Raw genomic sequence first — 26864 nt, 5'->3', positions numbered from 1 at the left:
CGCAAGACCTGACTGTTCAAAAAGAACATTGAGACCTGGAGGCGCCTGGATACCCTACTCAGTGATAAGCAGGGCCATATAAATCCTTGACCAACTGATTGCTTGAATGCAGAACTAAAAAGGAAAAACTATAGATTGCTAAGCTGCAATGCACCTGGCTCAAAACAAATAACAATTAAGACAAACATTACCTACACAAACTTAACAGACTACACAAGTCAACAATCAAAAAAGCAACAACAAAAAAAGGAACTATTCAAATAGATTTCAAAATGCAAAAAAATAATTTTATAAAATTCTCAATTAATTTCATAAATCTAAATACTCAGAAGGAGCTTATCCCATTTTGATGAATTTACTGACAAGCTGGCAAACCATTGCACAACCAAAGCAGACATGTTGGACTCCCATTTAAAACAAAGGAAAGTCATCAGCACCAACTCATTTCCCCACCAAGGGTAGGCTAACCCAGCCTCTACTTTCCTTCAAACAACTATCAAAAAGTACATTTAAATATCTCATCAAAGCAAGCAGGCCTGCCAGCTGCTCTTCTGAACCTTGTCCATCACAAACCTTCAAGAACATTCTTTTAACTACCTCTGCTACCACACCCATCAGAAAAATCATCAATAATTCCTTCACTACAGGAGTGTTGCCCGAAAACTTACAAATGGAAAACACGTATCCATTTTTAAAGAAAATAAACATGGACATGCATGACCCAAACAACTGGAAACCATTAATTAAACTAAGCAAATAATACAAATGATTTTCTTTACAGCTTTATTTTGTATCACATCGCAACCTTAGCAGACTCTTAAAACAACAAATGGACAGCATTTTCTCGTGCAACGGTGTCAATCCTAATGGTAACTTATGTTGAAGGCAAAGGAAAACGTCCGAGCTAAAATACAGAACTGCGAGGAGCCCGCAGCTAATCTTGGAGAGAGTAGATACTGTCTGTCATCCAGGTTAGGGACTTCCATGCAGTAGCTTCCAATAAAGTGTATTTACAGTTTCTTCTCTGCCCTTAATAACACCGATCTATGTTGTCGTGTAATCTCAGCATTGCCAAAAAACAATATGAGAAAAAAGTGTTTGACAGGGTAGGCCCTGAGCACACTTTGTTAGCCACTGTCACTTTCTGTACCACCAAGTAGATCTTATGTGGGTTACAGGACGGGAATGTTTTGTCTATTTATTTACTTCGGGAGTGTTTGGTTTAATCTTGCACAACCAATGACGAAACATTACATTATTGCAGCTCGGGGTTAGATTTGAACATAGAACCTTGCAAAATTACGGTTGTAGCTTCAGGAAGAGTTTGGTGTGTGACACCCCCCAAATATATGCATTCTTGGCTTGGTAGTTGGGTCTGAGGGCCCTGAGTCGGGTCTGCTATCTCTTTGTACGTTTTTCTTTTCCTGAGCCAAGAAAGAACAGAACAGTGATCTTTAATGTAAATGAGAGAGAGACATTTAAATATACCCATCTGATGGGTAGATTTCAAAATGTGAAAGCAGATAACCTAGAATCAATACCGCCTTCTCTTCTTGTCCAAACTGTGAGAACATAGGCAAATATTTTAGTACACAGAACCTCTTTTTTCTTTTTCTTTTTTCTTTATTATCACATATGAGTGCACTTTAAAATAATTGATTTCGGGATGTGTGCTTTACAAGCACTTCTTATGTTTGATTTAAAAGACTATAGTGCTGCTCCATTTATAATAAGAATCTATGCCAAGTTTAGAGTTAAAATGAGTAATGACATCTCTTAGTTCACTAACGGCATGAGGCATGAATGTTTTGATCACGTTTAATAAATGTCTATGTAGTGATATCATCTGTTGTATCAAGGTGAAAAGTTTCAGTGCTTTAAAGAAATACTCTTTTTTGAATTTTGAAGAGATTGGATCATGATTTTACTTAATATTTGTTGCACTATATACATGCCTAACATTTTCATGGTTTGGCTCATGCACAGACTCCTAGAGCCCAACAAGACCCATGGTTCGGGTTGTCTTATTAATATGCCTGCGTGCCCTCCTCTGTTTCAGACTCAGGCTTTCTACATGGAGCCATCAGTCACTTGATAAAATGATTTGTTAAAGTCGAGGGCTAGAAAAATGGAGTCCTGCCCACATGCACCTATTCGACAACTCTACCATAAAGGCTTCTTATAGCAGAAACGAAGATGAGTGCATACAGTGAAAATAAGTGATCCCGGTCCAGAGATTCCAGTACCTTGTATTGTATTTGACCATAGTCATGAGTTTCCAGCCAATCAAACATGCAAAAGGTGATGGGATGAATGCTTGCAAATAAAATAACCATGAAGTGGCATGATTTTACATTTCACACGGGTTCAGTCTCTAACATTAGGGTTCCAATAAGTAGCGTGTTCCCTGTACAGAAAGTGCTTCACTGCTTTGCCAGGAGTAGTAAATGCTAAACAATAAGTGTCCCAAGCAATCCACAATGTGTACACCGCCATGTTGTACACTGCAGACCCTGGGCTCATTGTGATGGGAACGTATTCATCATATAGGATAGAGCAGCGTCAACACAGGACAGCTCGGATACAGAGGCCTTGGGGTCGAGGTCTGGGTCGAAAACAGAGACAGACTGCAAAACTTTGCACTCAAATGAAGTGCTACACTACAAAATAAAAAAGCGCCTCTGCTGGAACGCAGGCACAGACAGGAAGCAGTACTTGGTCGAACCTCCAGGGCATGACACACACAAGCCCAAGGAGGAAGCCGAAGGCAAGAAGGAGGCGCTGCCCAATAAGAAGCAAGGGAATGAGAGCAAGGAGGGAGCTAACCAATGGTAAGTAAAGATAGTAACTGGCGGGCTCTAAATCCCTTTTATGATTTTTTTGTTTCATTACGAGAGATTTTGCAAGCACTGTGCAGGCGAAACCTAAAAAAAAAAAATCTTAAAGGAACTGAGGTGGAGTACACCACAGTCTATACTAACAATGGGCTCAGAATAGTCTAAAAATGAAAACAAGACAACTCTAAGGAAAAAACTCTGAATGCTGTGGAATAAAAATAAACATTAGTCCACCAATCCTTATAGGAGTGCATTCTGGGGTCTAACATGAAAACCAGTAAACAAATATCCCCTGGGAAGGATATGCCTTGGGTTCTGCAAGCAGCTACGGTATGTGCACATTCACTAATTCGCTCTATTCTGCCCTCGTCCCTTCGTCTCGTCTAGTTTCAACTTTTTGAGACATCGTTAGCATGACATAAAGCAATACACATATGAGAAACATAAAAGAAATCATAAACGCAGAGCAGAACTGTGCACATTCCATCTACTGCAGCAACGTTCTGGTGCTACATAAAGGAAAGCCTCCCCAATGCCATTCACTACCTGTAGTTAAAAGGCTAACTAGCCAAAATCTCAAATTAATCAACAAAATACTACTTCACAACCATGCAGTCCCCATCCAGCAGCTACCCAGAAAATCCGAACACTGCCAACGCAGGATGGACCAGAGATTGAACGAGAACCAAGAACAGTAATTTTTAACCTGTGGTCCAGGGGACCCTAAAGGTCCGTGACTCTGTGGTCTGGGGACCTCTGGGGTTCGTGACTCCTACTCAGGAGGTCTGCAACTGTATAGATTACACAATTAAACTCAGATCAAGTGACAGCTTCAGGTTTGTGCGACCTGTAGGAGAGTAGGAACTGCATCCTATGGTTACCCCCACTTTTTGCTGTGTTTCACTGGTTTATTGACTTTAGTCTGGCCGTGGCCCTGCTAATCAGGACCGCAGCCTAGCTGTTCTCTCTCTAAATTGGTTACCTGTACATTAGGTACACTACAGATTGGTTACTGGGTTACTCCTGAGAGTCCCTAGTTCAAACCGGTTGCTGGGGCACTCAGCCCCAGCTCTGGCGCGAAACTTTGTCAAAGGGGAAGGGGTGTAACCACCCCCTCCCCAGGTCCAACCCCTAAACTTGGTATAAGTATAGGAACCCAGTGCCTAGGACTTTAGACTACCCTGGACGAAACTCTGAAACATAAATCTTGTACCTTCGACATTCCATATCGACTGGAAGACGGAAGAAATCTCCCTTGGGGTCAAAGAGTGACTCCCCTGTTCAAACAAGCACCTAAGAAGCATCTTGCCGGGCTGCATTTTCAAGGCTTCCGCCGGATTCCGAAGAATCTGCGACACAGGACACGGACTTCCAGACCTCTCCAAGGCTGACACAAGTCCCCAGCAGAGCTGATACCTTTAGCTATCACGAGAGACGTGGGACCGGAACTCTTGGACATCTTGCACATTTGCTAGTGCATCAACTTCCCGAGCTTCCCTGAAGTTGTGCATTGGGCTACTTTTAGTCCAAGCCCTGAGCACCTTTTGCACCGAAGCTTAGAGGCCTACACTCCATGGGTGTTCTGTAGGCCCGCTTCCTGCACTTCTGCTTGAGGCCCCTTCGCAATCCGCGGTCCGTTGACTAGTGGGTCCCCACGAAGCAATCTACTTTGTTTCTTGGGCTTTCCTGGTTGCTCCAGATGTGCCCTGACTACCCTCCAAAGGGTGAGTCTCTCAGACCTTGCTGATCTGCACCGAAGCCAATCTTGTCATCTTGCGTGGATTGCTGTTGCCAAGGCTTGTTGGGTCCAATCCGGATACCGACACTACAGCACTCGACGTCCGACGTGGGACAGCTCAAATCCAGTTCCTGGTTGTTGTTGACGCCTCCTGGAACTCGTGGCTGAAGAGTCAAGCTTCACCTCATCACCTTAGAGCACCTGACATCGGTTTGCATCTTCTTGATGCCTTCCTGGCCACTGGCTAGTGACCCAGACTCTGTCCCCTCTGCTTTCAGGTTCTTCAGATCTCTGATACACCCTTGGATCCATCCGGACACTCTTCTTCTGGTCGCCTGCAGCACTTCTTTGCAGCTCTCCATTGGAATTGAAAACGAAACCCGACACGAAAAGACATCTATGCTTCCCTGGGTGAGGTAACACGAGTACTTCGGTGCTCCCGTGGGTCTTGACTCTCAAAGTGTCCAGTACTGAAAGGGTTTTACCGTAGTCCACTCTGAAGTGTACCTATTCTTTAAATTTGTAACTCTAACTTTCTCCACAGAAGTCAATGGTGATTCGCGGCTGTGTTTAGTCACTGCACGCGTCCCCCGTGGGTCTCCTGCATACCTACCTTGGGTGGTTCCTGGTTGCCCCAGCGCTTCTAAAGGCTCTAGGCCTTGTCTCTATGTTGAGAGCGGTACTTATAACACTTTCTTAGTATATTGTTTGTGAGGCCCCTAGGGCAAAACGTATACTGTGCTAGTTTACTGTGTGCTATTTAAGTTCTTGTATTGTACTTTTGCCTCTAGCCTCATAAAGAGACTAGAGGGGTGTGTTTAGAATAAATACATATAATATATATATATATATATATATATATATATATATATATATATATATATATATACACCTTGTGTGGTTCTGCTTTCATTTGGTCATTCAAGAGATTATAGACTGGTAAAACAAGCTGCTTTACATTCCTTTAAGACTTAGCCTGAAGGCTGCTCTCCACAGCTACCACTATGATAGCTTTCTATAAAGGTTGTCTGAACCTACCATCAATAAGGGTTGTTTGGACTGGTGCAAGGTGCCCACTAGAAGAGTGGACATCATATGCCAGACCAACTTCTCACATTGGTGTGCAGCGTGTGGGATTCCAGCTTGCATTGTTTTACCAGATAATCTTGAGTATTGATCATTTGAAAAACAACAAAGGTACCATAGGTACATATAATACAAGCTTATAATACAGTAAGTTGTACTGAACTTAGAGTTGTGTGTCAAGGGCTTAGCACACCCTTTCTACAACTCAAGAGAGGTTTAGTAGGAAACCAATAGTGTAGGTAGGTGCATACACCACACCTCACTAGTCATGCCATCAAAAGATGGACCCAGTGGGTCTGTCCCAGATGTCAGTCAAGTACAGACATCTAAGTATGACACATTCCCTTTTCAAGAGTTAAGGGGTCTGTGTGCCATGAGAAAATTGAAGCCAGGACAGAATCCCAATAGCCAACGCCTTATAGAGGTGTAATGGCTGGATGACTTTAAGAAAGCATCAGATCCTGAAAGGGTATGTAGGGGGGGTGGGTACATCAGAAGAAGAGAACACTGGTGAGTTACCTCACCAGGACTCTGATGATAATGAATACCAGGTAGGTGACAATGACCTAGACCTGGAGAATCCAGTTCTACCTGGAGATGAGGAAGGCCAAGTGGCCCTGTCTTTATCCCCCCAGGAAAAGTTGGTGGTGTGCCCAGAAGGGAAAGATCTCCTTCACAGGAATCTAACCATTCTGGTATATCTGTAGGGTCATCTGCCACTTCTCATAGGAGGAGTACCTCCCAGGGGAAGAGGGAGCGTCAGGTGAGAATGGAAGAAGCTCAGCTGAGGATAAGGAGACAAAGAGTAGCCTTAGAGAAGGAAACCTAGCTCTTGAAAGAGAGAGAAAAAAGATGGGGCTAGAGCCCCATGGTGGCAGCAATGTCCCTAGTGGTAGGGATAGGTCTTATGATCATAGAAACCTTAACAAGATTGTCCCTCCCTATCAGAATGGGGATGACATCCACAAATGGATTACTGCACTGGAGAGGGCCTGCAACGTACAGAAGGAACCCTAGGAGCAGTGGGCCGCAATCTTGTGGCTCTCCTTTGCAGACAAAGGTAGAGATAAGCTCCTCGCTGTAAGAGAAGAGGATGTTGATGATTACAAGGTCCTGAAGAGTGCTCTAATAGATGGATTTGGCTTAACCACTGAACAGCACAGGATACAGTTCAGAGACACCCGGAAGACACAGACTCAGGACTGGGTTGACTTTGTAGATTGTGCTACTAAGTCTCTGGGGGGCTGGTTTCTGGGCAGTAAAGTGTGTGACTATGCAGGAATGTATAATCTGATCATGAGAGAACAAATTCTTAATAACTGTCAGAACCAGCTGTTGGATCAGCACCTGGTGGACTCTGATCTGACCTCTCCCCAATAATTGGGAAAGAAGGGAGACAAATGGGTCAGAACCAGGGTGAAGCAGAAGGTACAGAACCAAGGTGGTGACCAGAAGAAGCAAGATCAAAAGGGTGAGGAGAAAGGTAGAGACCAGAAGTCTTCACAAGGTCCCCAAAAAGCTTCTAATGGCGAGGGTCCCCATTCTTCCAAAAAGAAAGAAGGCCCAAGAAAACAATGGTGCAAAGTTTGTAAGAATAATAGTCACCGGACCAGTGACTGCACCAAAGAGGAGGCAGCTCCAGCCACCATTGCCACTAAGGCAGCTGTTCCCCCTAGTTCAGCGCCAAGTGGTGGTTCCCAGCAAAAGGGTGTAGCAGGGTTAACCCTGGGATCTGAGATGGGCTCTGGCCTAGTCAGAGTTCCAACTCAGGCTGTGTTAGTCTGTGATGGAGGCATGGATATGACCTCCTCTGCGAGTCCCAATAACTTGGGCAAGTACAGACAACAGCCTTTAATAAATGAGAAAAAGGCTAAGGCCTACAGGGACACAGGGGCAAGTGTCACAATGGTGATACCAGACTTTGTGGACCCTGGACAAGTCATACTTGGTGAGACTTATCAAGTGATCAATGCTAGAAATCTCAGGACCACTCATGCCCTGGCAGTTGTTAATTTCTCCTGTGGAGGGGTAACTGGCCGTAAGAAAGTTGTGATAAGTGCAGACCTCCCTGTTGAATGCTTGCTTGGAAATTACCTTGAAACTTCAGCCTGGTCTGAAGTGGAGTTTAGGACACATGCTGAAATGTTAGGTATCTCAGCACATGTTCTTGCAGTGACTAGTATATCATGTAGCATTGGTCCTTAGAAAAACAATTAATACAACAACAATTGAAATATAGACCAAGAAAGGCACTATTTTTATGTAGTGTCCAGCCGGACACAGAATTTTAATATGTTGAATAGAATTAATTAAACACAAATGAACAAACAACAATAGAGCGGGACGCAATCCTGCATCCAGTACATAAGACAGGAAACAAAAAAACATTAAACATGAAGAATTTTCCTGGCAAAACGGAAAAATGGATGCTTGGTTAGATCAGAGAATGAAAAAGCTATCCATAATAGTAACCATTCTACTTTCACACATTGGTAAAGCGTGGAACTATTAAGGGGTAACTGGCCCTAACAACATTGTGATAAGTGCAGACCTCCCTGTTGAATGCTTGCTTGGAAATTACCTTGAAACTTCAGCCTGGTCTGAAGTGGAGATTAGGGCACATGCAGAAATGTTAGGTATCTCAGCACATGTTCTTGCAGTGACTAGGTCAGAGGTCAAAAACTCTAACACTGGACAGGCCCTGGACTCAAGAATAATGGACCAGGTGCCTTCCAAGAAAAGTAGCAGTAGGGTTAAGGCAGTGCCTTCCCCCTTCCCCCCTGACTCAGAGTGATGAACAGTCTTTTGAGGAAGATGATTGTGAGTCTGAAGAAGTAACTGTCCCAGAGGAGCTTGAGCCTGATCAGGTTGAGTTTCTGGGGACAGGGGGCCCTTCCAGGGCAGATCTGAGTCAGGCGCAGTTGAGCTGCCCTTCTCTTGAACCCCTCAGACAGCAAGCTGTTGTTGAGGCTGTTGGGAATGCTAGTGGCACCTATAAACTTTATTGGGATGATGGACTCCTGTATTCAGAGAGTAGAGACCCCAAGCCTGGTGCAGCCAGGAGGTTGGTCACACCTTTGGCATTCAGGGGCTTCCTATTGAGACTAGCCCATGATATTCCCTTAGCAGCACATCTAGGCCAGAACAAGACTTGGGACAGAATTGTCCCTCCCTTTCACTGGCCCCACATGTCTGAAGACACAAAGGAGTTTTGTCGCTCCTGTGTAACCTGTCAAGCCAGGGGTAAGGCAGGCGGCACTACAAATGCCCCCCTAATACCATTACCTGTGGTGGGGGTCCCTTTGAAGGAGTGGGGATTGACATTGCTGGACCAATGGATCCTCAGACAGCATCTGGGCACAGGTGTATCCTAGTGGTGGTGGATCATGCCACTAGGTTATGTTATGTTATGTTATTTTTGTCTTGTATAGCGCACGGCCACTCAAAGGAGTATCCCAGCGCTTTATTTCAGACCTGTATCACAACACAACAGAGGAAAAAGGCAGACAAGAAGGGAGATCCCTAGCTAGTAGTAGAACCTTATAATTACAAAGTAAAAAGCCAAGTTTTGAGGCCCTTCCTGAACGCCAGTAGATTTGAGGTGCTACGCAGTGTCACTGGCAGAGTGTTCCTGCCAGTCTGGATCCGAACTGCCGCCGAAGAAGAGTACCTCCGATTTATCCGAGTTGCACTTGAGGCCGTTAAGTTGGAACCAGTTAAAAACAGCCCCAAGGCAACCCCGGATACACTCTCCATCGAAGTCCGATCCTTTCCTGCAACTAAAGAGGAGCTGGGTATCATCGGTGTAGGAAACGATCTGAGCCCCGAAAGACTCCGCCAGTGCCGCCAAAGGGGTCATAAAGATGTTAAAAAGAGTCGGGCTCAACACTGAGCCCTGAGGGACTCCGACACCCAGTGGCGGCATCTCGGCGGAACACGCGGAGGCCCAGACCGTTTGTCGGCGGCCAGCCAAGAAAGATTGAAACCAGCTGAGCACCGTCCCCCTCAGACCGATCTCATGAAGTCTGACGAGGAGACCCTCGTGGGGGACGGTGTCAAAGGCCGCCGACAGATCGAGCATCACAAGCATCGCTTTGCCTCCTGAATCCAGCACCTCCTTAATAGCCCCCGAAACTTCCAAGAGCGCTGTTTCGGTGCTTAGATTAGTGCGGAGGCCGGATTGAGTGGAGTGTAGAAGACCATGCAATTCCAGATAATCGGAGAGCACCCTATGCACGTGCTTCTCGATGATCTTGGCAAAAGCGGGCAGAAGTGAAATAGGCCTATAATTAGCCAATACCTCCAGGTCCAGACCGGGCTTTTTAAGCAGAGGGATGATCATCGCCTGCTTCCAGATCTGAGGGACTACACCCTCCCTAAGAGAGCGATTCAAAAGAGGATTAACAATCGGGTTAACGACTGCAGCCATTTTCGCCAAACATTTAGCCGGGCATGCGTCACGAGGTGATCCTGATTTGAGGCAGGCCATCAAGTCCAAGGACGAGGAAGCAGACAGTGGTGGAAAGTCTGCCAGAATCGGGTCTGCACTAGCTAAGAAACCAGGAACATCCACTGAGCAATCGAAAACTTCAGGCCCCTTCAAAGGGAAGGATTCCTGGATCAACTTGATCTTGGATGTAAAAAAGTTGGCTAGGGCACTCACCCACGCCTCCGTGGGGGGTGCCTGAGTCGAAGAAGCACGAGGGGCCATGAATTCTCTAACAATGGCAAATACCTCCTTACATGAATTGGAGGCCGTCTCGATTTTTCTAGCAAAGTACCCTCTTTTCTCAGAGAGAATGTCGCGATGGTATGCTTTAACAGAGGCTCTATAGGCGAGTTTAGCCGCCGGATCATATTGCGCACGCCACGCTCTTTCTGCCACCTTGCACTGCCGTCGTGCGGCCACCAGCACTTCGCTAAACCAGGGGGCAGACGCCCGTTTTGCAATATTGCGAGGAGGTCTCACAGGGGCAAGATCATCCAGCCTCTCCGTGAGCCACAATTGCAACCGCTCTGAATCTCTCTCTAGATCCCCTGTCAAAATGCATGGATGAGCCAGACATGCCTGTGCCAGCAGTTCAGGAGTCACCCGATAGAGCGCTCTCAATCCTTGGCCTAGCTGCCGGACAGGCGCACTAGATGGTTTGCCTGTCTCCGACACATAATACTTGACCAGCCTGTGATCCGACAATAGCACCTGTATGGGTACTAACATCTCTATAGAGATCGTCGAGAAGACCAGATCCAGGGTATGGCCCTTTTCATGCGTCGGTCCGCAGTGGTACGGTAAGAGGCCAAGAGGAGCCGTCACGTCCATCATTTTAATTGTGTCTGCATCCGCTTCATCGTCCATATGGATATTGAAATCCCCTGCCAATATACAGTGCTCGGATCTGAGTGCCAATGTCGAGATTATCGACTGGAGCTCTTCAAAAAAGGCCTATAGACAAGAAGACCTTTAAAAGATTGGTGCGGCGATAGTACTATGGAGAAGGCAAGGGATTCACAGCCCCTGATAGCCTCCACAGAAACAGTGGTGCAAGTAGCTCGTTTGTTCACCACAAGTGCCACACCCCCCCCCCACGCCCTTTCAGCCTATCATGCCTAAGAATATTGTAATCAAGAGGGATAGCTGCGGCAATATCGGGGTTAGAGAGCTCCTCAAGCCAAGTCTCAGTCAGCATCAGGCACAAAGGCCTTTCTGTTACCAAAAGATCATAAATATCCAGAGCATGCCGACTGAGGGATCTAGTATTTAAAAGTAGACAGAGATGCTTGACACTATCTCTCTCCTTCTCTAATACAGGAGCCCGATTTTTCTGTGGCTGCCATCCACAGTCAGGGCACCGACTCTTGCCCTTGTAACGCGCCGGAAATACCTTACAACAAGCACCCCCCACCTTCTGTAAAGAGCGGAGCTCCTGCGCCGAGTATTGGAGCATGATGGTGAAGTGAAATAAGAAGGCCGCCAGAGACCAGTCCAGCCCAACGCCCCCAGCGCCTCCGGGTCGCTGACGGGCGCAGACGGGCTGGACTCTGGCGTGACTCCGGCGAGAACGCTGCGCGTTAGGGAGATCGCTTTATATGCAGGCCAGCGTGTCCTTGCGACAGCTGGTCTGCTCGCAGAAACAAATCCTACCCCCAATATGGCGCCCAAACCTGCAGAGACCGGGGAAACCAGGGACCCGCCAAGTGCGGTGAATGTCCAATTATGATGCAAGTGAGGGAGAGGCGCTCTGGCTAAAAGCAAGGTACAAGAAACAAAAATTTAATAAAATGGTCAAACGGGTCAATTTTTTTTAAAAACGCTACCGCGTTATTCCTGTGCGCGCTGCGAGGCACTCTTGCGAGTGAAGTAGCTATCAGGTAGTTTTGGATGGTAGGAGAGAGCCCGCCTGTAATGCCCCCTTATATGCAGGCCAGCGTGTCCTTGCGACAGCTGGTCTGCTAGCAGAAACAAATCCTACCCCCAATATGGCGCCCAAACCTGCAGAGACCGGGGAAACCAGGGACCCGCCAAGTGCGGTGAATGTCCAATTATGATGCAAGTGAGGGAGAGGCGCTCTGGCTAAAAGCAAGGTACAAGAAACAAAAATTAAATAAAATGGTCAAACGGGTGAATTTTTTAAAAAACCGCTACCGCGTTATTCCTGTGCGCGCTGCGAGGCACTCTTGCGAGTGAAGTAGCTATCAGGTAGTTTTGGATGGTAAAAGAGAGCCCGCCTATAATGCCCCCTTATATGCCCAGAAGTTATTCCACTTAGGACCACAACGATTCAGAAAAGTGGGTGGTGATGAACAGAGTGTCTGAATTAAGCAGACCACTCTTACCCGGTCCAAAGATCAGGGCTTGATCCATCACCGTTATTTAGCTCACTGCCCCATCCCAGCTCAGAACCTGGCTATATGCAAATTAGTCTGTCCCGGTGTTGGATCTAGCCCTGATCTCTTGACTGGGTGAGAGTATTCTGCTTAATTCAGAAACACTGTCCATCACCACCCCTTGTTGTTAAATATTTTGTCCACCCTAAGCGTGGAAGGGTATACTCAGATGTGAGTCCCTTGCTCATTGCACCATCAGGATTCAACCAAGCCGGGCCGACGACGCCTGAAATGGCAGAAACCGGTCCCCGGAAGCTTGTTTCCTTCCCAGTGTAAGAATTGGCTTGGTAGTTTGGTTTGCCCTGTTCCCATCATGCACTGGGACAGGAACAGACTAATTTGCATATAGCCAGGTTCTAAACTGGGATGGTGCAGTGAGCTAAAAAACGGTGTTGGATCTAGCCCTGATCTCTTGACTGGGTGAGAGTATTCTGCTTAATTCAGAAACTCTGTCCATCACCACCCCTTGTTGTTAAATATTTTGTCCACCCTAAGCGTGGAAGGGTATACTCAGATGTGAGTCCCTTGCTCATTGCACCACCAGGATTCAAGCAAGCCGGGCCGACGACGCCTGAAATGGCAGAAACCGGTCCCCGGAAGCTTGTTTCCTTCCCAGTGTAAGAATTGGCTTGGTAGTTTGGTTTGCCCTGTTCCCATCATGCACTGGGACAGGAACATACTAATTTGCATATAGCCAGGTTCTGAACTGGGATGGTGCAGTGAGCTAAAAAACGGTGTTGGATCTAGCCCTGATCTCTTGACTGGGTGAGAGTATTCTGCTTAATTCAGAAACTCCGTCCATCACCACCCCTTGTTGTTAAATACTTAGGACCACAACAGCACCTGTTGTGCCAAGAGCCCTCTTGGGAGTGTTCTCAAGAGTGGGGTTTCCTAAGGAGGTAGTATCTGGCAGAGGTGTAAACTTTATGTCCAGCTACTTGACTGCAATGTGGAAGGAATGTGGTGTCAACTATAAGTTCACCACACCCTATCATCCACAGTGCAATGGTTTGGTTGAAAGGGTCAACAAAACCTTAAAGGGTATGATTAAGGGTCTCCCAGAAAAGCTCAGGCGGAGATGGGATATCCTGCTATCCTGCCTTTTGTTTGCATACAAGAAGGGGGTTGGCTACAGCCCATTTGAACTTCTGTTTGGACACCCCGTCAGAGGACCACTTTGTCTGGTGAAGGAGTGATGGGAGTTACCTCTCAAACCCATCAAACAGGATATTGTGGACTATGTACTTGGTCTCCGCTCCAGGATGGCTGAGTACATGAAAAAGGCAACTAAAAACCTTGAGGCTAGCCAGGAATTACAGAAAGCCTGTACTAACTGTTTACCAGCCAGGACAGAAAGTGTGGGTGTTAGAGCCTGTGGCCCCAGTAGCTCTCCAAGACAAGTGTAGTGGACCCCACACTATTGTTGAACAGAAGGGAGAGGTTACCTATTTAGTAGATTTTGGAACTCCGAGGAGCCCCCATAGGGTGCTCCATGTCAACAGATTGAAACCATATGATGCCAGGGCAGACATGGGCTTGCTTATGGCTACTGATGAAGGACAGGAGGTAGAGAGTGACCCTCTCCCAGACCTGCTCTCTCAGAACCCTGATGATGGATCAGTTGATGGAGTAGCCTTGGCAGGCAGCCTCACTGATCAGCAGCAAACTGATTGCAGACAAGTTCTAAATCAGTTTAGACATATGTTTTCACTGACTCCAAATCAGACTACCTGGTGCACTCATGAAGTGGACACTGGGGACAGTCGGCCTGTTAAAAATAAGATTTACAGGCAACCTCATCATGTCAGGGACTGTATCAGGACAGAAGTCCATAAAATGTTGGATCTGGGAGTGATTTAACCCTCAGATAGCCCTTGGGCTAGTCCAGTAGTCCTAGTACCCAAACCTCACACCCAGGGTGGTAAGAGAGAGGTGAGGTTGTGTGTAGACTACAGGGGTCTCAATGCAGTCACTAGGACTGATGTCCATCCAATACCCAGATCAGATGAGCTCATAGATGTGTTGGCATCTGCCAAATATCTGAGCACATTTGATCTAACAGCAGGCTACTGGCAGATCAGACTAGCTGATGATGCAAAGCCAAAAAACGCATTTTCAACCCCTAGTGGACATTATCAATTTGTGGTAATGCCCTTTGGTCTGAAAAATGCACCTACCACATTTCAAAGGTTGGTGAACAAAGTCTTAACAGGCCTGGAAGACTATAGTGCAGCTAATCTAGATGATATTGCTGTCTTTAGCTCCACCTGGGAAGATCACCTGATCCACCTGAAAAAAGTTTTGGAGGCCCTGCAGAAGGCAGGCCTAACTATAAAGGCGCTAAGCGCCAGATAGGGCAGAGTCAGGTTGTGTACCTGGGCCACCTTGTAGGCCAGGTTCAACCATTGCAGAGAAAAATCCAGACCATAAAGGACTGGGTTGCTCCAACCACTGTCAGGTCAGAGCTTTCTTGAGCCTGACTGGGTACTATAGGAGATTTGTCAAGGGGTATGGATCCATAGTGACACCCTGAATGACTTAACTTTTAAAAGAATGCCTAAGAAAGCCCAGTGGACAGTAAGCTGTCAAAAGGAATTTGATGACCTGAAGCAGGCCATGTGCACTGCACCAATTCTGCAAAATACTATCTACTCCAAAGAATTAATTGTCCAAACAGATGCATCTGAGTTGGGGGTAGGGGCTGTGCTGTCAAAATTGAATGATGAAGGTCAGGACCAGCCAGTAGCTTTTATTAGCAGGAGGCTGACCCCTAGAGAGAAACGTTGGTCAGCTATTGAGAGGGAGGCCTTTGCTGTGGTTTGGGCTCTGAAGAAGCTGAGCCATACTTGTTTGGCACTCACTTCACAGTTCAGACAGACCATAAGCCCCTCTCCTGGCTAAAACAGATGAAGGGTGAAAACCCCAAACCTTTGAGGTGGTCCATTTCCCTACAAGGGGCGGACTATACAGTGGAATATAGACCTTGGAGTAACCATGCCAATGCAAATGGACTGTCCAGATATTTCCACTTAGAACATGAAGACTCAACTGGTCATGATTAGTTTAATGTCCCTGCGTGTGGGGGGGTTGTGTAGGAGAGTAAGATCTGCTTCCTATGGCTACCCCCACTTTTTGCTGTGTTTCACTGGTTTATCGACTTTAGTGTGGCTGTGGCCCAGCTAATCAGGACCACAGCCTAGCTGTTCTCTCTCTAAATTGGTTACCTGTACATTAGGTACACTCCAGATTGGTTACTGGGTTACCCTTGTGAGTCCCTAGTATATGGTACCTTAGGTACCAAGGGCATAGGTACCCCAGTGGCCTACCAGGGGCTGAAGCATGTATTATGCCACCCCTGGGAAGCCTTCCAAAATGGCACCACAGGTCTGCACTTGCAACCTGGGTAAGGTGGTGTAAGCACCCCTTACTTAGAAATAGTATACCTATATCTACCTATGTATATAGACACATATAAACCTATAAGTCACTCCTATGGCAGGCCTTGACAATCCTGAAGGCAGAGAGCTTAGTTTTGTGTGAGAGGGTGCCCTAGCATGAGCTGAGCCCCTCTGCAGCTTTCGGAATCCCTTTCTTATAGCTGTTCTACGATATAGCCATACCGTGTACTCTTAAGTGCATTATAATCCTCGCGGTCAATGCCAACTTTGGAATGGCTGCATCAAAACATGTCGTGTTTGGTGTCAAACACTTTGGAATACTACCCCCCGCCAGTTCTGGCGGCGGGGGTAGCATTCCCCCCTTCTAGAGAGAGAAGACACGTACACACTGGTAAACCCAGTAGAAGTTAAACAGAGCCGCAGCATCACAAAATGGATGCTGCTGCCACAGGCATGAGTCTGACCTCCTGCTGCTGGATGAAACTCCGGCAGGGGAGGCCTGGACAATAGGTTTCCTTCCCAGGCCCGGACAGGTTTTAATGTATTGGGGCAGGGTGGGTTGCATTCAGTGAATGCTTTCCAGACAGTGCCTGGGGCACACAAGGTGTCCCCGTGCATTTCCCAGTTCAAACCGGTTGCTGGGGCACTCAGCCCCAGCTCTGGCGCGAAACTGGACAAAGGGGAAGGGGTGTAACCACCCCTCGCCAGTTCCTCCCATAGGTGGGACCCTAGAGTTAGTCCAACCCCGAAACTTGGTATAAGTATAGGAACCCAGTCCCTAGGACTTTAAAGTACCCTGGACGAAACTCTGAAACATAAATCTTGGACCTTCGACATTCCATATCGACTGAAAGACGGAAGAAATCTCCCTTGGGGTCAAGGAGTGACTCCCCTGTTCAAACAGGCACCAAAGAAGCATCTTGCCGGGCTGCATTTTCAAGGCTCCCGCCGGATCCCGAAGAATCTGCGACACAGGAAATAGACTTCCAGACATCTCCAAGGCTGACACGAGTGCCCAGCAGAGCTGAGACCTGTAGCTATCACGAGAGACATGGGACCAAAATTCCTGGACATCCTGCACATTTGCTAGTGCATCGACTTCCCGAGTGTTCCCGAAGTTGTGCATTGGGCTACTTGTAGTCCAAGCCCTGAGCACCTTTTGCACCAAAGCTTAGAGGCCTACACTCCATGAGTGGTCCGTGGGCCTGCTCCCTGCACTTCTGCTCGAGGCCCCTTCGTGATCCCTGGTCCGTTGACTAGTGGGTCCCCACAAAGGAATTTACTTTGTTTCTTGGGTTTACCTGGTTGCTCCAGACGTGCCCTGACTCCCCTCCAAAGGGTGAGTCCCTCAGACCTCGCTGGGCTGCACCGAAGCCAATCTTGTCATCTTGCGTGGATTGCTGTTGCCAAGGCTTGTTGGGTACGATCCGGATACCGACGCTGCAGCACTCGACATCCGACGTGGGACAGCTCGAATCCAGCTCCTGGACCTCGTGGCTGAAGAGTCAAGCTTCACCTACATCACCTTAAAGCACCCAGCATCGGCTGGCATCTTCTTGTCGCCTTCCTGGCCACTGGCTATTGACCAAGACTCTGTCCCCTCTGCTTTCAGGTTCTTCAGATCTCCGATCCACCCTTGGACCCATCCGGACACTCTTCTTCTGGTCGCCTGCAGCACTTCTTTGCAGCTCTCCATTGGAATCGACGACGAATCCCGACACGAAAAGACACCTATGTTTCCCTGGGTGAGGTAACACGAGTACTTCGGTGCTCCCGTGGGTCTTGACTCTCGAAGTGCCCAGTACTGAAAGGGTTTTTACCGTAGTCCACTCCGAAGTGTCCCTATTCTTTAAATTTGTAACTCTAACTTTCTCCATATAGGTCAATGGTGATTTGCGGCTGTGTTTAGACACTGCACGCGTCCCCCGTGGGTCTCCAGCGTCCCTACCTTTGGTGGTTCCTGGTTGCCCCAGCAGTTCTAAAGGCTCTAGGCCTTGTCTCTATGTTGGCAGCGGTACTTATAACACTTTCTTAGTATATGGTTTGTGAGGCCCCTAGGGCAAAACGTATACTGTGCTAGTTTACTGTGTGCTATTTAAGTTCTTGTATATTACTTTTGCCTCTAGCCTTATAAAGAGACTAGAGGGGTGTATTTAGAATAAATACATATATTTTATATGTATACCTGGTGTGGTTCTGCTTTTATTTGGTCATTCAAGAGATTATAGACTGGTAAAACAAGCTGATTTACATTCCTTCAAGGCTTAGCCTGAAGGCTGCTCTCCACAGCTACCACTAGGATAGCTTTCTATAAAGGTTGTCTAAACCTACCATCAATAAGGGTCGTTTGGACTGGTGAAAGGTACCCATATGCCAGGCCAACTTCTCACACAACCGATGCCACCACACTGGGTTCCAAACTCAAGGGCCCTTCACTTTAAAATATCATACTGGGTTGAAGGCACAGGCTGCAGAGTTCTTCGCATGACCTGCAGTTTTCAGGCGATAGGATAATAAAAATGTCAAGTTAACTATGGTGGTTGATATACTTGCTGGAGCAGTTTGAGTTTTGTCTGGTGGAAGATTTGACTCATCACAACCAAAGAGGGTAAATGTGCCTTCTGCAAAGCACAACATTTAAAATAAAGATCACAGATTTGTATTTAATGTCGATAGCCCAGTGGGTTCATGATTTTATCTTGGAGATCGTCTTACTACTTGCATAAGTTGCAATCCTTCTAATATAGCACAGTAACCAGAATCGAACACCTGAACGCAAATGTCAAGCCATTGTTTTAGAAACACTGTATTTTTGTTATCCTTTAATCTTTTTTTTTTATTCTGAGGGTGCCGAAAAGGGTTCCTTTGTGTAGCAATAGCAAGAGAAAAGAGAAAGAGTCTCTTCCACACTGTGAGCACCAGATGGGTCTTAATAGCCTGGGTAAACCCTGACAGAACCAGACAAACACTATCTTTGTGAGGACCGATTCATTAGGAGGACCGGTCCCCATAGTGTGTTTAGGTACTTTCAAGCAAGTGTATCAAAAAAACAACATTGCTTCTACATTGTCTAGGTCCACTTTATTACCTACCCTACTATCAAAGAGTGTGTGGAGTTACAAAAGTAAATACACACTTCATTACAGTAATTGGGGGTTGGGGGGCTTGGGTGTGGGTGTGTGTGTGTGTGTGATATAAATCACTCAGACACCCTATATTGGCAGGAGTAGTGCTATAAGAAATTCAATTAATAAAAGCCAGACCTGGATTGATAAAGTATATGCACATAACTAAACTAAATTGAACATTTTAAAATGCTCAGTAAATGTGAAGGAATTTAAAAATGGGGGTCAAAAATTAAGTTGATATCCTTAGCTGGATTTGCGGGAGCAGCACATGTGCATCAAACAGTAGTATGGATGATTAGTGGCCTCAATTGAAGCACTAGCAGGCTGTAACAAAAAGCCAGGCTGCATTAAAGGCAACAAGCATTTGGAATGCAATAGGTCTCGCATTTTGAAAGTTCTAGCTATGGTGTAGTAAATAACAATGTGTTTTACCTTGCATTTTTCTCCAGAATTGGCAATGCCAGTAGGTTTGGCTCTCATGTAACAAACATTTGTGCATAACAATGCTTGTGTTCACATGCTTTGGCACAAAGTTAGACCTGTTGGGTTTGCCAATACTTGTTCGAGTCTGTCTGAGGGATAGGTGATCTAGGGTTGGGAGCAGTGCTGGCGACCGGTGGATGGGGTTCTATAGGTCAGCATTGAGGACAAGGAAGAGGGAGCCTCGAGTGAGGCATTAGTGTGATGGTACAGAGTATGTGTTTGGGCTTGTGCTTCATCTTGAGTGCATGTGTGCAGTAACTGGCCTCAGTGCGCATATACCATGAATGAGAGCACATAGTGAGTCTGTGCCACAGATTACTTCGATAATGCGAGTGCTTTAACATGGTCACTCCAAAACAAAGAACACCACAGATTCAACTGCAGTGCTAAAAATGTATTTTACTGTCACGCTGATAACCTGCAAAGGCATCCCCAAAAACAGTCTGCTGGGACTGGAGTGCACAGCAAGGGCCTCTGCCCTACATCACACTGGACACTAGCAGAGGTGACGAATTATTGAAAAGAATAGGCCCTCAAGTCTATAGAATTCCTTGAATTTATTAAAGAGATTCTGTATTCCTTGGGGTATCTTTGAAACCAAAAGTGCGTTGAGATCTAATAGCAGCATGGAAATTCACAAGCGACCCAATGCTGGGTACTTACAGACTTTACAATCACAAACTGTGCTACTTGATTGTTGTAGAGAAATAAAAATAATTGTGCAAGTCAACAAACTTGGCACACTCCTGTTTACGGCAAAAGGCTTTGAATTTTCACCACTAGTCCTTCTTCGCACAGTGACACAGTTGTTGGATGAAATTTTACCAAAATGTTCATTAAACATGGTTAAACACTCACTTCACACAGTCTTGGAATATTGTTGAACGTCAACAAATATCACATACAGTGGCATTGTCCAAAGTACTAAAATACATTTCTATAATAATGAAAATGTACCTAGATGCCCAACCCACAAAACAGCCTTTTTCTGAATCCTGCTTGACAGTGGGAAGGAGCAATCTTTTGCTCTACCCAGATCTCAAATCTTGCCAATAAAGCTGGAATTTTTCAGGTCGAGCCTGAGCAGCGCTGCGAGGTATGTTGTATTCAAGCTCCGCCCACTCTCCGCCCATATTTGTTATTGGCTGGTGTCATTATCTACTGTAAACTGAGGCTGTTCATTGGCCAATATGCTCAGTAGTCCCTCCTTAGTACCGACTTGTCTCATTTTGTAACCTCCCATCACAACACGGCCTGTTACGTGTGTTGTTACTCAGATAGGCTTTAATTATAGCCTCCGAGCACTATTTTCTCAAATAGCTTTGTCCCGCCTGATGTTGCAGGCAGGACACACTCTCTCCTAACGCTTTCTTTTTTTTTATAGTACGGGTGCTTGCATTTGCAATGCAATAGGTCTCGCATTTGTAGAGAGTTTAAGCTTTTGGCATTGTAACAATGCCTTTTCTGTTTTAAAAACAACACATAAAAGGCATTAGCATTTACAATGCGAGACCTATTGCATTGCAAATGTATGTTTTTGAACACTATTTGCCAAACTTATTAGATGATACTTTGCAGTGTCTGCGAAACGGCACTATCACGGCATCTAAGCATGATTTTGGTTTCAAGGCTACTTTGAAATTGCATTACTAACCACTGTAATGTAATTCCCAATTACATGGTCTCTGAATTGTATAGATCCATTGGAATAGTATCTAGGGGTCCTTCCCCTTTTTGCATTCTAATTACTAAAAGAACCTTATGAAGGGTAAAATGTTTCAAGTAAACATTCTCTGGGAAGAGAACATGAGAAAGTAATCCCTCAACAGAATCATAATACAAGGGAGAGATGCTTAAACCAACAACCATGATGTGATGTGATGTATTTACCTGGGTTAGCAATTTGCCTCTTACTCTCATGAGTCACAAGATGCCAGAAGAGCCCTTAGTCCTTTGTTCTGATGGCATTAAGCAGATCTGACTACCTGGCATGCTCCCATTTCCCTTTGTTCAACTATTATAATTTTGCATAAAGTCCTAGATACCTTTATATCCTCTGAATTCCTGTTTTTTATGGCTTTCAAGAGACAAATCTTAGCCAGTCTACACTCTCAGTCAAATCACAGATATGTCTTAGCTCACGCTGCCTTCCTGCAGATTGCGGGTTTTGTGAGATAGATAGCCATTTGGTCGGAGGGAGCTGTGTAAAGTGTAATGCATTCATGTAGTTTAATATCTTTGGGGTTAACTAGCTCATTACTTCCCTAATAAAATTAGTGATAAGGGGTAAAATACACCCTGCTTCAACATAATCCAATTTTAACCTATGGCACACATTTATGACCTTTGTATCACAGTCCTCTACCAGCAAAACTGGGTGCTTAAAATCAATAGCCGTAAGATATAAAGAAGGGGCCATGATTACTTCAGGATGCTCTGCCACCACCCTGTCACCCATGTGGCTCCAGCTAGAAAGAATAATAATAACATATATAGCCAACCATTATGTTTACAACTGTTAAAAGAGAATAGTCTGTTACTATCCAATAGAGGTCTGCAGTTGTAAGTTAAAGCCGTCAGTCTACAGTTATGAATACATTTTCCTTTTATCCGAGGGATATTCAAAACATTGACCTTTCCTTCAGTAATAGATACATACCTCTTCAGTGGCTCTCAAATTGTGTTAAAATTACGGGGTGACCATGATTATAGGCTTTCCTATATTGTAGCTACGTTTCTGGAGCTGCCTAAACCTGATATCTATAATATTAACAGTGTGTGAGTCAACTGAGTGTTTTGTGCTCCTATTATAAACATTAAAAAGCATATGTTTATCAGTGTTAAAAGTTAGGAATAACTGGTGTGTCGCAATAAATTACTGTAATTGTACACTTCAAGGTCAAATGAATGCAAATCGCCAGTCCCCCTAGTGGGGTCCCCTAGGGCACTTGATTGCAGGGAAATTGAAAACTACATATCCAGTCAAGCGTATTGGGTTTATTGCCCATGATGTTTGCAACATACAGACTGAATGACTGCATGCATAGTCACACCAATCTGGGAGTGTTTATTTTTTGAGAGATTTCTACAATATTACAGTGTTTTATGTTTATCTTGCTTAAATATTTGTACAGTGATGCATACAGGTCATTACACCTACGTATGCCTCCTGTATGTACTCCTTTGTAATATTTTAATCAACCAGGGATACCACCAAATTAAAGGATACTTTAGTGGATTATCGCATGTTGTTTTTAAATCATAAACTGGACTTAACTCTAAGGGTGGGCGTAGTTCGTGAAGTAGCGCTACGCGAAGCTACGCGAACTTCACGTAGCACTACGCGAACTTCACGTAGCACTACGCGAGCTGCGTAGTAGCATGTTCGCACTGTGCAAGATGCATTTTCAATGATTGCACAGTGCGAACAAGGATCCGGCACTGTGCAATCATTGAAAACGGCATCTTGCACAGTGCGAGCTGTATTTTTCTGCCGCTTGAGTAGATTTTTACTCGAGCGGCAGCTTTCTCAACACGAACTGGTAGTTTCTCATCGCGAGCGGTCGCGAGCATGCACGACCACTCGCAATGAGAAACCTGACCTCCCCGCGTTGAGAGTCTCGCCGGGATGTCATTTTGCTTGCTCGCGGTCGCGAACATGACGTTGAGGACCGCGAACAAGCAAAAAATGACCGCTGCACTATGCTACGCTGCGCTACGCGTGTTCGCACTGTGCTACGTGCAGCTCGCGAAGTTGTGCAAACTTCGCAAACTACGCGAGCGTAGCGTAGTGCTTCGCCCAGGGTTACTTAAATCATTGTCCTGAGAGAAGAAATGTCTAATAACTCCCTCAGAAAAGACTCACTCTGAGGTGGAGTCCTTCCTGGTAGTAACATCTTACCAGGGTGGGACGAGGTGGCAAATGATAAAGCTTGTCACATTACGTGAGTGAGCCATCCTTGTCAAATTCTTGGAATTGCCTTTAATTTAGGTAACAAACAACTAGCAGCACATAGAGAACTCAATGGGTCTCTGGTACTAACCTGCTGACTTGCTGATTAAGTACACAACATTTCTCTGAGGGTATCACACCAATGTTTTTGTTTATCTTGCTTGTATCGCACAAAATTCAATTTGTCTGGTTCTTGTACACTCACACGATGGAATAACATGGTAGATTTAAAGGCGGTAGCTACCTTAGTAGAAGTGACTTGGATTAGAGAAATCTTCTTAAGGACCCGACAAAATGAGTATCAGCCCAGGAGCTCAAGTCCAAAGCTTAAAATTTGTAGAATGTTAGTGGCAAATCCCTCAAGTCAGACTGGCAGATGATGCATAGGGAATTTAATAGTGACATTGCAACACTGTATTCCAGAAAGGGAGCCTGGGTAATGCATGTACCTGCAAAAAGTGTTCCCTAGTATTTAACTGTTTACATCAAATTCATTTTTTACCAGTCATATCGTATCCATGGTTAATTATCATTCAGTCTGATATATTTTCAAAGCTTGTCACTCAGGTGGCTGTAGACAAATAACACTTGGAACTATTTTCAAGAAACTGGTGTATTTTTAAGCTTTTCTACTAGCTAAAGTAAACTGTTGACCAAATATACCATCATGAACATAAAAAGGGGTAGGAACACTCAGTTCTTGAGAATCGGAATTCTGGCTCAGGGAGAAGGATATTTTAGGAAGAATGAGGGATATGATCTTTTCTCATGAGATCATGAACCCCCATGGCAACCTGATACTATTATGCAGGGGCAAAAGAATGAGGACAGATGTCAAAGGTATTACTGATGGTCCACTCTCTTGGTGGTGTAGGAATCCCATCCTAGCCTCAGTATTCAGCATGGAGCTAATAAAGGTGATCATTTGTTATCGGGGGAAATCAACCCTAGACCAGTTTCGATCTACTTAGGACTCCATGCCATATGACGCAAGCTATACCTCACTGATGAGACCTAAGTAGGCCAGACCAGGTCTGGGGTTGTTTGTGTTCCCATCTGGAGGGCACATGGCCAGGCAGATATGCATGGAATGTTTCTACTGATTGCAGTAGGGTGGAGACTGGTTTGCACAAGGCAGACCTTTGCCTAGAATGTAAGAGAGGGTCAAAACTTATGACTTGGTATGCAGCCTCGAGCAATAGAGGCAGGGGCGGCTCTAGGCTCATGGCGGCCCTGGGCAGGGAGCGTAGGTAGGGGGCCCCGGAAGAGGGGTCAGGGCGGGGCGGAGCCCAGAGGCCAGTGAAGAGGGGGGGGTCAGGGTGTTTGGAAGTGGAACAGAGCCGGAGGCCGCCAAATCCCTGCCAGGGGCCGCCAATCAAATATGTATCCATCCTCAGAGGATTATTATATTAAGGTTATATATTGACGTGGTGGCCCCTGGGGTTTGGCGGCCCTGTGCAGGTGCACAGCTTGCACATGCCTACCCAGGTCAAACAGGATTACTTTAGAAGCCATCCCAGAGTCATTGGATGATCATCCAACTACCTTAGAAGTCATTTACACGTCATCAGACATCATCAAGCTCTTGAAGTCATCAGCAAGCTGCAGAAGCTCAGCCTGAGGATTTGAGGATGACTTGAAAATGAGTACCTGATGACTATAGTAGGTGTCATTATTCATGATGATTTAAGGAGGACGTGAAAATTAGTATCTGCTGACTTCAGAAGGTGTCATTATTCCGGATGATCTGAGGAGGACTTGTAAATGACTCTCCGATAACTTTACAAGATGACATTGGTCCTGATGACTTTGGGGTGATTTGAAAATAAGCATCTGAATACTTCAAAGGTACTATTGTGTTTTCAATAAGATGTTTTTGCGTCTGGTGATTTTAACAAGAATTGTTTGTCTATTTAAAGAGCACGTCCACCACTTTGGTTTCAGTTTTCCAGAAAAATGCAAACTGTTGGATGATTGCACAATGAATTGCAGATAAACGTCTGACCTCCTGCAGCTGGGAGCCCCAAAACCCAAAAACACCCTGAACCCCCAAATTAACCCTTGCACCCCAAAACTCAAACACACCCTGAACCCCAATATTAACCCTGGCACCCCAAAACCCAAACACACCCTGAACACCCAAATTAACCCTTGCACCCCAAAACCCAAATAATAATAATAATAATAATCCACATTTGTAAAGCGCACAATCACCCGTAAGGGTCTCTAGGCGCTGGGGGCCGTTGGGAAGATTAAGCAAGCTATTGCCCAGAGTCACATGGTGCTGGGCTAACCTGCCGCCGGAGCCGGGATCGAACCCTGATCCCCAGATTCCAGCGTCAGTCGCCCTGGCCGCGGCGCCACACCTCTTCCCAAACACACCCTAAACCCTAAAATTAACCCTGGCACCCCAAAACCCAAACACACCCTAAACCCTAAAATTAACCCTGACACCCCAAAAGCCAAACACACCCTGAACCCCCAAATTAACCCTTGCACCCCAAACTCAAACACACCCTAAACCCTAAAATTAACCCTGGCACCCCAAAACCCAAACACACCCTGAACCCCCAAATTAACCCTTGCACCCCAAAACCCAAACACACCCTGAACCCCAATATTAACCCTTGCACCCCAAAACCCAAACACACCCTAAACCCTAAAATTAACCCTGGCACCCCAAAACCCAAACACACCCTGAACCCCCAAATTAACTCTTGCACCACAAACCCAAACACACCCTAAACCCTAAAATTAACCCTGGCACCCCAAAACCCAAACACACCCTGAACCCCCAAATTAACCCTTGCACCCCAAAACCCAAACACACCCTGAACCCCAATATTAACCCTTGCACCCCAAAACCCAAACACACCCTAAACCCTAAAATTAACCCTGGCACCCCAAAACCCAAACACACCCTGAACCCCCAAATTAACCCTTGCACCACAAACCCAAACACACCCTAAACCCTAAAATTAACCCTGGCACCCCAAAAGCCAAACACACCCTGAACCCCCAAATTAACCCTTGCACCCCAAACCCAAACACACCCTAAACCCTAAAATTAACCCTGGCACCCCAAAACCCAAACACACCCTGAACCCCCAAATTAACCCTTGCACACCAAACCCAAACACACCCTAAACCCTAATATTAACCCTTGTACTCTAAAACCCAAACACATCCTAAACCCTAATATTAACCCTTGTACCCTAAAACCCAAACACACCCTAAACCCTAAAATTAACCCTCGCACCTCAAACCTAAACATGCTCTAAACCCTTAAATTACACCTGGCCCCCCAAAACACAAACCCACCCTCAACCCTAAAATGACCATGTACGCCCTAAAATC

The 26864-nt window shown here is 45.8% G+C and overlaps 1 protein-coding gene across 3 annotated transcripts in view; it reads right to left on the bottom strand.

Annotated features, from left to right (window-relative positions):
• The window catches only part of LRRC61 (leucine rich repeat containing 61), a 139133-nt gene that overhangs the window by 94363 nt on the left and 17906 nt on the right, over positions 1–26864 (bottom strand). The window lies entirely within an intron of this gene.

This window comes from Lissotriton helveticus, chromosome 10 (genome assembly GCF_964261635.1).
Source record: "Lissotriton helveticus chromosome 10, aLisHel1.1, whole genome shotgun sequence".
In the NCBI taxonomy this organism is placed as follows: domain Eukaryota; kingdom Metazoa; phylum Chordata; class Amphibia; order Caudata; family Salamandridae; genus Lissotriton; species Lissotriton helveticus.
This window is presented reverse-complemented; position numbering and strand designations above follow the sequence as displayed.